The sequence below is a fragment of the Schistocerca nitens genome, chromosome 8 (genome assembly GCF_023898315.1).
Source record: "Schistocerca nitens isolate TAMUIC-IGC-003100 chromosome 8, iqSchNite1.1, whole genome shotgun sequence".
Classification (NCBI taxonomy): Eukaryota; Metazoa; Arthropoda; class Insecta; order Orthoptera; family Acrididae; genus Schistocerca; species Schistocerca nitens.
Window position 1 is genome coordinate 262,455,630 of NC_064621.1, and position 16,086 is coordinate 262,471,715.

Genomic DNA, 16,086 nt, shown 5'->3' on the forward strand with positions numbered 1-16,086 from the left:
CTGCCTGCCTGCGGTCGCTAGGCAACGGAAAGACGCTACCGAGCTGTCAATACCAAAGACTCGTCTCCCAGACTATAAGCATGAGTATGCAATTGTCATCCGTTTCCAAGAAAATCGGGTTTTAATTTTTTAGGTGGCCTTATATAAGTCGTATGGTCGCTATTATTGAAAGATTCCACAGCAGCAGAGCGAGTAAGCACTTACTTTCTTAAGTCTAAAGTACGTGAATAGAATCTTGCTGCTGGTATACTTTTCTTTTTATTCCCACGTAAGTCTAACAACAGATATGCATGGTACGCCACGAAACTTTATGATAACCGAGAGCCGTTTGTTAATGTAAACACAGTTTGTTTTGCAACAGATCTTTGAAAAAAAAAACATCCCTATTCAGAAACTCGACGTTCATTCAAGTGGTGTACAACGCAAAAATTATTGTTTTCTTTGTTTCTATGATCAATATCATCCTTTGTGCAGTGTTCCAAATGTTTCACTCTATAGTTGTCACAAATGTAGATACAGAAATATAAATAAAATTACTATACTGATTTGGTTGAAGTACTTGTGTATCCTTTTTTTATTCCCAATCAAATGGCTCTGAGCACTATGGGACTCAACTGCTGTGGTCATCAGTCCCCTAGAACTTAGAACTACTTAAACCTAACTAACCTAAGGACATCACACACATCCATGCCCGAGGCAGGATTCGAACCTGCGACCGTAGCAGTCGCACGGTTCCGGACTGCGCGCCTAGAACCGCGAGACCACCGCGGCCGGCTATTCCCAATCTCCTTGCGAAAATGTTGTCTTTTCTTCTCCGGATAAAGTTTATGAAAATAACACCTGCATCATTAAATACTGCTAATTTGCACAGTTATAATAAATCTGTTGTTATCATGACGTGGGAATGAGAAAAAAATAAGTGCTGGTAAGCAGATTTGATCCAACGACCTCGCTCGTGTGAAAGCAAGCGCTTACTCCTCGGCTGCGGACCCCTTGAATACCGGCAAGCGCACAGTGTATATAAGCATGCGTAAAATTTTCAAACTCGATTCTCTCGAAAACAGAGAGCTGCGTCTTCCTGTTTACTTATGCTGAAGTCTTAGTCATCTCGTACATATCCTGTCAACACGAATCAAGTTGGTGATAGGAAGGTCGTACGGTCCACTTGTGAAGGAATTTCGTCTATGCAAGGTTATTTATTTCGACCTAAGTCTTTCTGTGGTCTGTCAAACAGTATCAAATCTTCCATCTCATCTTCATTCACTTCCTCAGTCTCTTTTAACAACACTTCCTTTAAATTTCTTTCCTTTATATAGCCCTTCTTTGTATTTCATCCATATTTTGGCTTTCCCTTCTTTGCTTAGAATTGGTTTACCGTCTGAGCTCCTGATATCCATATACCTGCTTCCGCTTTCTCAAAAAGTATCTCTAATTCTGCTATACGCGCTTTCGATCCTTCCCATCTCATGCCTGCTTCTGCGGTTTCATATTTCCCCACTAGACATTCCTCCCTCGCCGTTTTGCACTTTCTGTGGAATCTCATTTTTTACTTGTCTGTATTCCATTTACCAGCTTCACTTGCTACAGTTTCACGCTTTCTTCTGTGGCCAGTTTGAATTTAATATCACATGCGTTATACACACATTTGTATTGCGCCTTGCCTTTTTCTTCTGCTTTCGCTGCTTCATCTCTCAAAGCTACCCTTTCGCCATCTATTGTGTTACTTTCCCCTATTTCAGTCAATAGTTGCCTAATACCTACTTGGAACCTCTCTACACTCTCTGTTTCTATCAACTTACCCAGATCCACCTCATTAATATCTTATACTTCCGCAATTTCTTCAGTTTCTACTGCATCTCTATCGGTTACAACTGACTGACCCACCCAGTATGATTGAGTGCGGAGGAGGACCTCCATCACATCATTTTCGCGTATTGCTGCAGTGCTTGGTGCTTCGTGTACAATTATCTACCACAGTGAAGATACTACTTGCACCACTCTATAGACATATATGAGGGTAGTTCGGAAAGTAAGTGCCCTTGGTAATAAAAAAGGAATCGACTACAGATCAAGAAAGCAGTTTATTTCCCAAAATTCTGTAACACTTACGCTACCTTTCAACGTAGCCCCCGTAATTTTCGAGGCGTTTCTGAGCGCACAGTGAGCACATAAAGACGCCTAGAAAATCCTGTTTCCCACTAAGTATGAGAGCCTGGTGAGAGATTTCGCCTGATGTCATGCAGCCCACATGACATAACTGTCATGCGGTTCCTTCCTCAAGACAACTCTCAGCCGCACTCTGCAGACGCAATGAAGATGTTCCTGCACAGTTTTCGAAGGATAGTGCGTTATCACCCACAGTACTGGCTGCCCCTGAGTTTCATCTCTGCTCACCATGAGCCGCTGGCTTTGAAAACAACATTTTTGCACAATCAGCGAACTGTAGAGCAGCGAAGAGTATTGGTGGAAAGCACAGACGGCTGCCTTCTGTGACGGGAGTATTGGAAAGTTGGCACAATGCTACGAGAAATTTTAATGTTTCCAACATTTCGCGGCCCTGTCGGCAACTGTACAAATATTTATTTTAAATCAACAACAGCCTCAGTTGAAATGTTTACCTAGATTTACCTAGGTTTCAGTTGGGATAACCCAACCTTCTTCAGAATAAAAGGAACTTCGATTTGTCCATAATGGACAACGTCAAAAACTAAAAACTATAACATAATAATACATCGACATATTGCAATAACTTATCTGGGAAACAGCCTCGACCCCACTTCGCGATCGCAGTACGGCAGCAACGGATGTTGTACTGGTACTGGCTATAGCCTCGAGAGCGCATGCGCGATAGTGTGTCATACGTACTTGTTAGCACTGGTACCAACATTTTCAACCGTTATTCCATCCCCCATAATTTCAGGGAGTAATCATTATACCCTTGCCAACATGTTCTTAGCACTCCCGTTTGTTGAAGAGCTGAGATTATCTGGTATTTCAAACCCGTAGTTATCCTCATGCGGTCAAGTTCGATGATCAGCTAGGATATGCTAGGTTGGCTTAAAATAGTAATCGCATTGCTCCCTTCACTTTTAACGTCCAACAAATTACAAATGTTAAGACAGTCGATATATCTTTGTTCCTTACAGGATAACGTATACGTCATTTTCGTTAGCCGCACCTGGTTACTCATACAAAATTTTAAGTTTAGGAGTACATGTTGGTACCAGTGTTACAAGTACGCATGACACACTGTTGCGCATGTGCTCTCGAGGCTATCGCCAGTTCCAATACAACATCCGTTGCTGCCATACTGTGGTCGCGAAGTGGGGCCGAGGCTGTTTCCCAGATAAGTTATTGCAATATGACGATGTATTTCTGTATCATAGTTTTTAGTTTTTGACCTTGTCCATTATGGACAAATCGTAGTTCCTTTTATTCTGAAGAAGGTTGGGTTATCCCAACTGAAACGTAGGTAAATCTAGGTAAACATTGCAACTGAGGCTGTTGGTAATTTAAAATTCCTACGAGAAATGTCTAAAGATTAGCTGGGGCTATGTAGAGAAGTAGCTGGACGGTGTAGCTAATTGTTGCAAATAAAACATTTTTTATTTTCGCAGTGGTTTCTATTTCGCAAACGATCGGAACTTACTTTCCGAATAGCCCTCGTATATAACTTTTTGGTAGCTGAATGCATCACGATTTAAGGGCTAACACCATTGTAACGGCTTAAGAAAGCGTTTACTTGGCAATTTTTTCGGGAGGAAGGAAAGATGATAGAGAAACAATACTTGGGGTAGTTAATGAGTATATATTTAAGTATATTATAAGAAAATTGTCGGAAAATATTATAAAATAGCGACGCTGCAGCAGTTCTCCCGAGGCATGTTGAATCTGAGTCGATCTACAACATGCACTGTAACTGGTGCCAATTTAAATCTGGAAAAAAGAAAAATAATATACATGAGTTTAGCTAGTGAACCACGTAGAGAATTTTTAGAGATATTGATTTTCTGTAATTGTCGAGTGTTTGAATAAAGTCATTCAATTTTCATCAAAAAAGGACAGTCATTTATTAATGAATATTGTTTAAATTAAGTAATCAAAAACTGCGTATGTGGTTCACTTGGAAATCTTATTCAAATGTGTTGTTAAATTTTCAAGTAAAAGGATTGAAAAATGTTGGAGTTATGCTGCGTGAGTTTTGAAAAATCATATTCCTAAAAAAATATGTTTGAAGTTTACAACTATATTATACGCATGAAAAAATCAAAAAATTCTACTTTTAGGAAACTCTTACCAATAGTCTGCTATCCCATGTCTAACTTGTAGTAATGGTGCCGTCACGATCGAAATCACCTGACTAGTTTATCATAGAACGACTGAAATATCGGTCGTGCAAATTCCATGAACGCACGAAACTTTACAACTCCCTTTAGCCCTATTCCAAGCAGGCGAATTCCTAGGTCGATCCGACAGTTGATTTCATATACGTTCCCTACAAACATTCTATTTGGTAAAACAGCATCTGTGCAGTTTGGGGAAGCAATACTTATTGTGAATCCGAAGCCTCGAGGACTTCTTTCTTGCAACGTGTTGTCTGCATTGCACGTTTTACATTTCATGTGTTGAGAAATAACAGAGACAACGGCGAGAAAATTTGTAATTCACATCAAAATCCTGGTCATTGTCTTTGAGTTTCGTGGAAACACTTTTCGACCACTCACTCGTACTTGATTCTTACTTGAATACTATAAAATCACAAAGCTAATACTGCACACGAAAAACAAGATTCGAAGAAAAGGAATTGTCTTTTTCGTACACGTACTGAAGTTTCCTGAGCCAAGCTAAAGTATTGTTTTGAAATGCTTCTAACTATGCACAGCCACTACAGGGGGTATCGAGTTGGCGCAAGTCAACCGTTTCGGATCATGCGAGCCGCAACAGGAACAACTCGAAATTCCAAATAACAATTTTTTTTCAGGGATTAGACCTTTTGCCTCATATTTTAGAGCCAATAAAAATTATTTTTTGAAAATTCTACAGTGATGTTACGCATTAACTGATATGTACAGAACCAATGTAAATATTCTATGCGAGTTTTGGATGAATGTGCGTATGTGATGTAGGAATGTATCCCATGAGAACACAAAGTGGAATGAATGCGTAATAAAATGACAACTTAATTCTTTCGAAGCTAACTGTTCGGAAGTGGGATGCATCACAGTGCCGACAGCAGGAACATATTAAAGGAGGTGACGGTATCATCTGGAGTGCCCCAGGGAAGTGTGGTAGGCCCGCTGTTGTTTTCTATCTGCATAAATGATCTTTTGGATAGGGTGGATAGCAATGTGCGGCTGTTTGCTGATGATGCTGTGGTGTGCGGGAAGGTGTCGTCGTTGAGTGACTGTAGGAGGATACAAGATGACTTGGACAGGATTTGTGATTGGTGTAAAGAATGGCAGCTAACTCTAAATACAGATAAATGTAAATTAATGCAGATGAATAGGAAAAAGAGTCCAGTAATGTTTGAATACTCAATTAGTAGTGTAGCGCTTGACACAGTCACGTCGATTAAATATTTGTGCGTAACATTGCAGAGCGATATGAAGTGGGACAACCATGTAATGGCAGTTGTGGGGAAGGCGGATACTCGTCTTCGGTTCATTGGTAGAATTTTGGAAAGATGTGGTTCATCTGTAAGAAGACCTCTTATAAAACACTAATACGACCTATTCTTGAGTACTGCTAGAGCGTTTGGGATCCCTATCAGGTCTGATTGAGGGAGGACATAGAAGCAATTCAGAGGCGGGCTCCTAGATTTGTTACAAGTAGGTTAGATTCTAACATTCTGCGTGGTGTCTGTTTGTTCTATATCGTGTCTCCCTACCACTTCCACGCAACAACGCTCTGAGCGTGTTTTTTAGGGAATTGACTAGTTTGAACCTGGGACCTGTTGCTGGTAAGGAGACGCCAGACCACACATGACATGTAGAGTTCAGAAGAGTTCAGTGAGACTAGCGATGATATAACCAAATACTTAATGATTTCAGTGTCAGATCCACTGCACTCCCTGTAAAAGAATCTTAAACTAACTAAATTTAGTGGAAGGGGTTAAGGCTTTCCTATTTTTAGTTAGTTGGTAAAATAACGTCGAAAAAGCAGTTAAGTTTACCATTGGAAATTTTAATCTACTCACAAAACATTGCTTCTAAATTGCACTATTGACAAAAGGAAATGTTTTAATACAGGATGGTAAAAACCAACTGCGTTCAACAAAAATATGAACGAATATTCCCTGAATGGGTTTCCAAGTTCTACAATGGATCGAACGATGACCTATGCCATATCACATCTTTAATCTAGGTTTAAATTAAGTTTCACAAGAGAGAAAACTATCAAAATGGTCTACAGTGACCCTCAATTATCTTTAATTACTTATCTAACTTGTCGTAAATTACAGTGGCTGATGTGGCTTCTCAATAACTATGTAACAGAAAAATCATCGCGTTTCAGATTTTTACTTCAAGTGGCAAATGTGAACACCATGAGCTTTAATTGACGATCGACACTAGTATTACGCAAAAAGGGGGTGTAGCAGATGAGAGTTATGCAGTTCTGAGTGAAGCTTTATGTGCTGTTATGCAGCATCGCTTGCGTTCATTACCTTGTCGGCGTTCGTCAGGGGGCGGCGGGCAGCACAGCTCCGCTCACCTCGCCGTCTCGGAAGCAAATCCATCCTAACTTCTCCTTACTACAATTTATCGAAGTTGGTTTAAAAAAACTATCTGGCTGTATTTTCATCTGACCAATCAGGGTCTCAATGTTAACCTTAAGCTCCGCCTACAAAAATTCTGTCTATCCAATGAGAAATGTTATACTTTTCGTGGTGGGGCAATGTTTTTAAAGTTAGCAACGTAACAGAGACGCGAAAAAGTCTCATGCTAAAACTTGCAGCTGGTGTGGTCCTTTTAGTGTTATCGTAAGATCTATACTGTTCTTCTGGAGGGCTCTATCTTTTAACATGGGCTGGGGGGTGGTCCTGACGTAACAGAGACGCGAAAAAGTCTGACGCTAACACCTGCAGCTGGTGTGGCCCTTTTTGTGTTATCGTAAGATCTATACTGTTCTTCTGGAGAGCTCTAGCTTTTAACATGGGCTGAGGGGTGGTCCTAGCGGTTAGCTGGCGACGTGGGTGTCCATCCCTTATCGTAGCGCCTTCCAGCTTAACACGGGTCTGCTCTCGGCTTCTGTTCTCGTTTCTCCCCTCGGAACTGCGTCTGTCTCACGGTGGGAAAGTATGACATGCATTTAGGCATTCTTGTGTTAGTGTGTGGTATTCCATTTGCTCACTCGTTACTCGTATTACTTTGTTTAATTTAATGTCACGATTTATTCGGAGCTATGTGACATACTACTGGATTTGCTTATCATGTCAGGGTTTTCAGTATTTGCCTGACACCTTACATATCACCACCCTTCGAACTTAATTTTTGTACTGAAGTTAGGCAATGATTAAATCATTGTCTAAGCCAGTCAAAAATTATTCCGTTATCTAAATTTTGTTGCCTACTGTTCAGCCACGTTATTCTGTTCTATGCTAGTTTGTATTACTAATTTATATTTTTATATTCTTCCACATTATTATCAAAAATTTGTTTATATTGACAAGGGAAGAATATTTTATTCTATTATAATTATTACTTTTTAATTATTTTCTTTCTTATTTGATTGTGAAGTTTGTTATTTAAGAAGTTTGTTATCGAAAGTGAGGAGTCTTTCACATCGATTTTCTTAGAAATATTGTTTTTATAAATGTAGTAATTAAGTAAAATCTATTCCTAACACATTTTCCTAATATCATGTACAAGTAAAATGTTTTTGTTTGTAGACACTCATTTCAACATTGTTACACTAACAAATAAGAATTATTTCCAAGAATTGCTTTGACAAAGAAATATACATACACAAGTATTGAGATATTATCCTAACAAATTGTACAAATGTTAAAAAAAAAGGGAAACCATCCAACAAGATAATTTTTTATTCTTTGTTTTTATATGGAGAAAATAAGTAAAATATAGTTACTCTTTTATTTTTATGAGGAGAAAATAAGTGGCATATAGTTTTAGTGTTTATTATGCCTTACTTTTGTTCTTTATATACTGTCCATTTCAGAACTAATGACTTATTTTTATCGATAGTCTATTTTTTACTTAAGTCCATAGTCAATTACTGTTATTTTGTAGTTTATTAGCTGTCTGGTGTGCTTAACTTATTTAGTTTTTCACACATTTCTTTTGCACAATTCCTACCTCACATAATTTGATTTCACACATTCACACAATCCTATGAATGTTTAAGCATGAGGTTGGCGGATGTTTTTTGCACGAAGGTGATGGACTTGAGCGAGATGGACTTGGGCAAGTATTTGATGTACAGCTTCGTTCGTCGTTCCTTGTTGGCTTTGCAAGTGTGTGTTGCTGTTGTGGAGGTCCTATAATGGAATGGAGCTGTGAGTGCAGAATCTCGTGGTTTACTGTCTTTGTATGCATGAAAGTCATCGTTATGTGTCGCTGAAAGCGGTCGTTTTCCGTTGTAATACTTCGCAGATGAATAGTTTACAATAGGATAGGGATTTGAGAAGGTATGTCGTCTAATCTTCACCCATCTTCTTTCTTGGTCTCAATCTTGCGAATCTTCAACTTCTGTTCTTCCTGCTTTTTCTCTGCTTCTTACTTGCTTCTTGGTTCTTCTCTGGGCAGGATATCGAAATACTTACTGATAACTAGTCGCTTTGAAGTTCTCCTCCTAGTAACAGTTTGATAAATGGTTTGGGCATGTCATTTCTACTTTGTGGACGTTTTCTTCAGTTTCGTGCATCAGCATGCTGTTTAATAGCGGTAGTGTGACTTTTACACATATTTTTTGCCAGTGGTGGCTTGCCCAAGCCGTCTTCTCGTCGGGCCGTTTTTTGCTTGCTCCACTGAGTCGGGGCGTCCCGGGGTTTAGGAGCGGTGAAAGTCCAGTGTTTGCTTGTCAGTCCCTGCACAGGTCCCTTCGGTGTTCCACCACTCTGTGGTTCCATCTTCTGTCCCAGCAGGGTTCCGCCACCCTGTGGTTCAGCAGATTTACTGCCCACTTCAGCTACCCTCTGTTGGTCTCGCTGTCCTTTCCCTTCTCTCCACGCTTCTGCCTTAAAGGAATCGTGTCTTGCTAATTACGTCCTTTTCTTTCTTGATACTTCTCATGTTGCAACTTGTGGGTCGTTGCATCTGGTCTTTGTTGGAGTTTTTACAATGGTTCTTACAAAAAGTTTTACTTATAATCATCTAACATATGTCTAGTACCTACATTGTTTTATGCCTTCTTAAAAAACTTTACAAATTTCGCCGCCCTTTCCATGTTACAATTCTAAGATATTTTGAGTCTTAACGTCTACAATAATCCTCAAATTCGTTTTTTATTTTTGTGTAGTGTCGTGGTGTATAGCATTTCAGTATTTCATGCTGTTAGACTATCTTCGCTTTATCAAATGGGTTCAAATGGCTCTGAGCACTATGGGACTCAACTGCTGTGGTCATCAGTCCCCTAGAACTTAGAACTACTCAAACCTAACTAACCTATGGACATCACACACATCCATGCCCGAGGCAGGATTCGAACCTGCGACCGTAGCAGTCGCACTTCGCTTTATCCCTACACCTTAATCTATGGTACTATTGGTATTATTTTTGTTTTTGTTTTTATTGAAAATACTTTCTTTTTCCCACCTTCCTCTCTTTTCATTCTTCTTTCTCCTGACGATCTTATCTGCAACATAATTTTGAAATATTGTGCTGATTATTTACCAGTAATAAAATTAATCTTCAAACTTGTACTGAAAGTGTTTAATACTGCCAGTTTTAGGTAAAAATACCTCTGCTTTATCTCGTAAAATACCCTCTAATTCTCTTTTACTGTGTTCCGAAATACCTTGAACTTCTTGCAAGTTTTCGTCGATTTCTTTATGAACTTCTAACATGAGTTGAGGCGATTCCCCCTTTTGTGCATACCATTCTAATTCTTCATCATCTTTATCTCGCATCATTCTTAATTGTTTGTTTATAACTGATATTTCTTCTAATTTCAGCTTTTGCTCAAATAGAAGTGTGACATTCCCGAATGTTACGCTACCTTTCCCCATATCTATTATCGCTCTTCTCTCATTTAAAAATCTGCATCTATAATCAAATCTACAGTTAGTTTAGGTATAATCACAAAGTTGGCTTCGATCTTTTGACCTTGACACGAAAGAGTTAACCTTGTTTGTCTCGTAACTTCCGCAGCATTGTTTCTAGTAGGACCTCTTACTTTAATCTTAGGTGTTTTCAGAACTGGCAATTCCTCATTGGCATTACACTGCATGAATAAATTTCCTGAGATCGCAGTCAGTTCACTTCCGCTATCAATTACAATATTGACTGGGATATGCTTTACCATGGCCTTCACAATTGGTTGAATCTGAAAGGGTTGGTTCTGTTCTTCTTCTTCTTGCATCAGCGAATCCTCCACTGAATCATACATGAGTCTTTTCAGGAATTTCCCTTGTGAATTCGAACTTTCTGTAGGATAAGCTTCGACTGCAACTTCTCTCTCTTTTATTTCCTCTTCTCTATTTCTTCCTTCATTTACGCTTTCTTCAACATCCTCTACTTTTTCCTCATCCTCGTCTATCTTCTCCTTCTTCATCGCTACTTCCACATAATCGCATCTAAATGCTCTAATTATCGCTTCATAACTTCCTTCATTATATACATTGGATTGTGTGCCCACTCGTAACTTATTTTCAACTTCTGTCGACTGCGCATTATCCTCATTGAAATCGCTTGCCCTGGTTTCCATCTCAAATAGCTCTGCAATACTCATTACTTCGTCCTTTCCTCCTACATTCGTTGTGCATGCCTCTGGTAATTCATCTTCCTCGTCAGTATTCTCCCAATTAATTTCGTCCCAACACGATATTGTTATTTTCTTGTCTTCGTTTTCATCTGGTCCCTGCGGATTTGTTTCTTCCTTCTTCTCTTCTCGTGATAAGATTTTTACTTCTCTGTTCAAGGTGCTGCAATTGTCCTGGTTCGGTGCGTCATTCTCTTTGGCATGGGCGCTTAGCTGTCAATTCGAACGTTTATCGGGGTTTGGTGGTCTTACCTCCACCTCTTCTATCTGTATTCTCTTTTCTTGTTCAGCTTGTTGATAGTGGTTTCTTTGTTGATAATTTGTTGGTCTATTGGTTCTCCAGTACCAGTTCCGGTTGTCGTTATTCCCTCTGTAATAGTTGTTGCCGTTCCTGGGTGAATTATAGTTATTGCCATATTCTCTTCTAAATCCATAACCGGTTCTTTGTTGAAATCTATTGTCGTTTCTTGGTGCGAAGTTATCACATGGTTCGTAATTATTGTTTCTTCGTACTGTGTCTTGTGGATTCCACTGCTTTTTGCTTTCGTTTTCTTGCGTCATCTTCCGAAAATATGAACTCTAGTTCCCTTAGAATACCTTTAAATGCTTCGACGTCATTGCCTCCGCGACCTACTAATGATTGCTGGTATTTCGATGGTAGCTTCACCGCGCACAATTTAATCCACTCTCCGTCACAGTATGGTACATCTAAGCATTGATTTATCTTTACCATTAATTCGAAAAATTTCACTGGACTCTTCTCTCCTGAATTTTCAAAATATGGGTTCTGTAATAATTCGCACTTCACTCTGTTCTGTGCTTCGCTGGACCAATATCGTGAGAGAAACTTCTCTCTGAAATCTTCGTACGATCGGCATGTCGCTGCAACATTCTGCATGGTTTCTGCGACTGTTCCTGACATGTGTGCACATATAAAGTCTAATTTGTGTGCTAGCGTCCAGTGTTCTGGTAATCGGAATTGATCAATAAAAGTTCGTGGATGTAATGAGGTTCTCCTTCTCGAAAGTGTTGAAATTTTTTGACTGTGAGGAAATGATCGTTATCGTACTTCGTCATAGTTCCATATGAAATTCGCGATTCTTCGCCACTTTTGTTTCTGATCATTTCTCCCGTCGTTCTTTCCGGTTGTGGTAGATCCATTGGATATTGTCCACTGTAACTTTCGCCTACCCTTGCGTAGTATCGTTGGAGTGGTACGCAATAATTTTCTTCCATCGGTTGTGAACGTGTAGCTGAATGCATTGCACTGTACTCTTCGCGACCTGGCTTTCCATTGTCAGGTATTGGTTCGGTATCTTGTCTGGCTAACCTTGCTGCTTCATTGCACGATCCAAACTGTCTTGAAACATACATTTGTGGTTCCGCATGTGTTTGTGATGACGTTTGTTCATCAAGAATTTCGAAACGTGTTTGTTGCTGTGTAGGCTGTCTGATTTCACGTATGTTACTTTCCGCCTGTGATTGGAATCGCAAATGCGTAATATCTTCGTTAATTGCTTGTTTTTCCGGTGCTGTTACAGATAGGGATGTGGTTGCAGACTCTGTGCTTGTTCGATCCTGTTCACTACGCTCTTCAATGGTTTGCAACAACTCTGCTCGCAATTTCTGAAATTGTTGCTTCGTTTGCGCTTCTATTTTGACTATGCGATTATCATATCTTTTCAGCGCTGCTTTTGTGATACGTTTGTGTGACACACTGTTTTCAACAATTTCACGCGCTGTACCTGCTGCTTGTCTAGTAATTTCGTTTATCTGTTTCTCTAGTTTCTTGACTTCTCCCTGGGTGTTGTTACGTAATGTTTTGATCTCGTCCTGAATGTCATTACGCAATGTTTGTACGTCCACTTGTATCGTGTCAATGTCTGTTCTCAATTGATTGTCACCTGTTATTAAGTTTCGTATCACTTCTCGAGATTCTTTTGCCTCGTCTTCAATATGACTTAGGTGTAACTGAATTTTTTTTGTTTTGTTCTTTAATCTCACGCATTTGTCTCGTGGTTTCTGCATTCTGAATTTGAATTTGGTTCGCTATGTCTTTATTTTGCCTTGTCATGGTTTCCGTAATTTGTTGTAATAATTCTGCCAGATTGGTGGGTCCTATTGCGTTTTCTTCCGACGTCCTACGCTCTGTGTTTTCGTCCAAGTGTTGGTTCGCAACCGATTGCATTGAACTGTGCTGTGACACGTTTCTGCTCGCATTCCTTGTACTCTGTGGTGAGGGAGCTCTGATTACTTGTACTATGGGTTCTACGTATTCAAGACCCAAGTTAGAATCCTCATCGACTGTCTCTCTACTTTCCTGCTCCTCTGTCGTATGCTGACTTACGTTTTCTATGCCTTGACGTACATTATCCTCATTATGGTGCATTATATGTCCTATTTCTCGCGATACTGCATCGTCTGTTGTACTGTCCTCTATTCTCTGTCCATTTTCATGCTGGGTCTCTACCTCAATTCGGTCAAGGTATCGATCTGCCATTGCTAATCTTTCCGAATCCCTTGCTTTCTCTTTTAAAAGCAATTCACGCGCCCTACTTCGCGTCAACATGCGCTCATACGATCTCACGCGTTTCATAAACTTTTTGCACACACGACTTGACAATCCATTCATTTACTTGTTGGGTCAGAACCAACTTGTCAACGATGTATCCGCCACCTGTGCGCATACATAGAGGAGAAAACTTAATTCTAACAATTTTTAAAATTCATAAATTAATTATGCTATTGTCTCTGCTAGAATGGCACTTTTTATTGAATACTTGATTACTGTCTATGGCTGCAGCTACTGTTTTCAACTATTTATGCCTTTCAAAAAAAAATTTTTTTTTTATTACGAAAAATTTTTAACAGGATATTTTTCTGACATAGCTAGGCATGTGGTCGACCTTCAATCATGGTATTTTGCCATCCTGGCAGGGTCGGCCTTTTCTAACATTCTGCGTGGTGTCTATTTGTTCTATATCGTGTCTCCCTACCACTTCCGCGCAACGACGCTCTGAGCGTGTTTTTTAGGGAATTGACTAGTTTGAACCTGGGATCTGTTGCTGGTAAGGAGACGCCAGGCCACACATGACATGTAGAGTTCAGAAGAGTTCAGTGAGACTAGCGATGATATAACCAAATACTTAATGATTTCAGTGTCAGATCCACTGCACTCCCTGTAAAAGAAACTTAATACTAACTAACTTTAGTTGGAAGGGATTCAAGGCTTTCCTATTTTTAGTTAGTTGGTAAAATAACGTCGAAAAAGCAGTTAAGTTTACCATTGGAAATTTTATTCTACTCACAAAACATTGTTTATAAATTGCACTATTGATAAAAGGAAATGTTTTAATACAGGATGGTAAAAACCAACTGCATTCAACAAAAATATGAACGAATATTCCCTGAATGGGTTTCCAAGTTCTACAATGGATCGAACGATGACCTATGCCATATCACATCTATAATCTAGGTTTAAATTAAGTTTCACAAGAGAGAAAACTATCAAAATGGTCTACAGTGACCCTCAATTATCTTTAATTACTTATCTAACTTGTCATAAATTACAGTGGCTGATGTGGCTTCTCAATAACTATATAACAGAAAAATCATCGCATTTCAGATTTTTACTTCAAGTGGCAAATGTGAACACTAGTATTACGCAAAAAGGGGGTGTAACAGATGAGACTTCTGCAGTTCTGAGTGAAGCTTTATGCGCTGTTATGCGGCATCGCTTGCGTTCATTACCTTGTCGGCGTTCGTCAGGGGGCGGCGGGCAGCACAGCTCAGCTCACCTCGCCGTCTTGGAAGCAACTCTCTCCTAACTTCTCCTTACTACAATTTATCGAAGTTGGTTTAAAAAAACTATCTGGCTGTGTTTTCATCTGACCAATCAGGGTCTCAATGTTAACCTTAAGCTCCGCCTACAAAAATTCTGTCTATCCAATGAGAAACGTTATACTTTTCGTGGTGGGGCAATGTTTTTAAAGTTAGCAACGTAACAGAGACGCGAAAAAGTCTCATGCTAAAACTTGCAGCTGGTGTGGTCCTTTTAGTGTTATCGTAAGATCTATACTGTTCTTCTGGAGGGCTCTATCTTTTAACATGGGCTGGGGGGTGGTCCTGACGTAACAGAGACGCGAAAAAGTCTGACGCTAACACTTGCAGCTGGTGTGGCCCTTTTTGTGTTATCGTAAGATCTATACTGTTCTTCTGGAGGGCTCTAGCTTTTAACATGGGCTGAGGGGTTGTCCTAGCGGTTAGCTGGCGACGTGGGTGTCCGTCCCTTATCGTAGGGCCTTCCAGCTTAACACGGGTCTGCTCTCTGTTTCTGTTCTCGTTTCTCCCCTCGGAACTGCGTCTGTCTCACGGTGGGAAGGTATGACATGCATTTAGGCATTCTTGTGTTAGTGTGTGGTATTCCATTTGCTCACTCGTTACTCGTATTACTTTGGTTAATTTAATGTCACGATTTATTCGGAGCTATGTGACATACTACTGGATTTGCTTATCATGTCAGGGTTTTCATGGAAGGTGTTGGATTTTCCTGACACCTTACAAGATCATCACGCGAGTGTTACAGAAATGCTTCAGGAACTCGGGTGGGAGTCTATGGAGGAAAGGAGGCGTTCTTTTCGTGAATCGCTACTGAGGAAATTTAGAGAACCAACATTCGAGGCTGACTGCAGTACAATTTTACTGCCGCCAACTTATATTTCGCGGAAAGACCACAAAGATAAGATAAGAGAGATTAGGGCTCGTACAGAGGCATATAGGCTGTCATTTCTCCCTCGTTCTGTTTGGGAGTGGAACAGGGGGAGTAGATGCTAGTTGGGGTAGAGGTACCCTCCGCCACGCACCGTATGGCGGATTGCGGAGTATGTATGTAGATGTAGATGTAGATGAAGGACGTGACTAATTAGAATTTCCCCGTTTTTCTCCTGCTAGCATAGTGAAACCATTATTGTAGACACGATAGAGACGATGCCCCCACCCACCACAGTGTAGAGGTTTATCGACCAACTAGCTCTGCAAGTGATGAAGAGATCGAAGAGATGTATGATGAGATAAAAAAATATTCAGATAGTTGCAGAAGACGACAGTTTAATAGACATGGAGGACTGGAATTCTATAGTAGGAAAAGGAAGA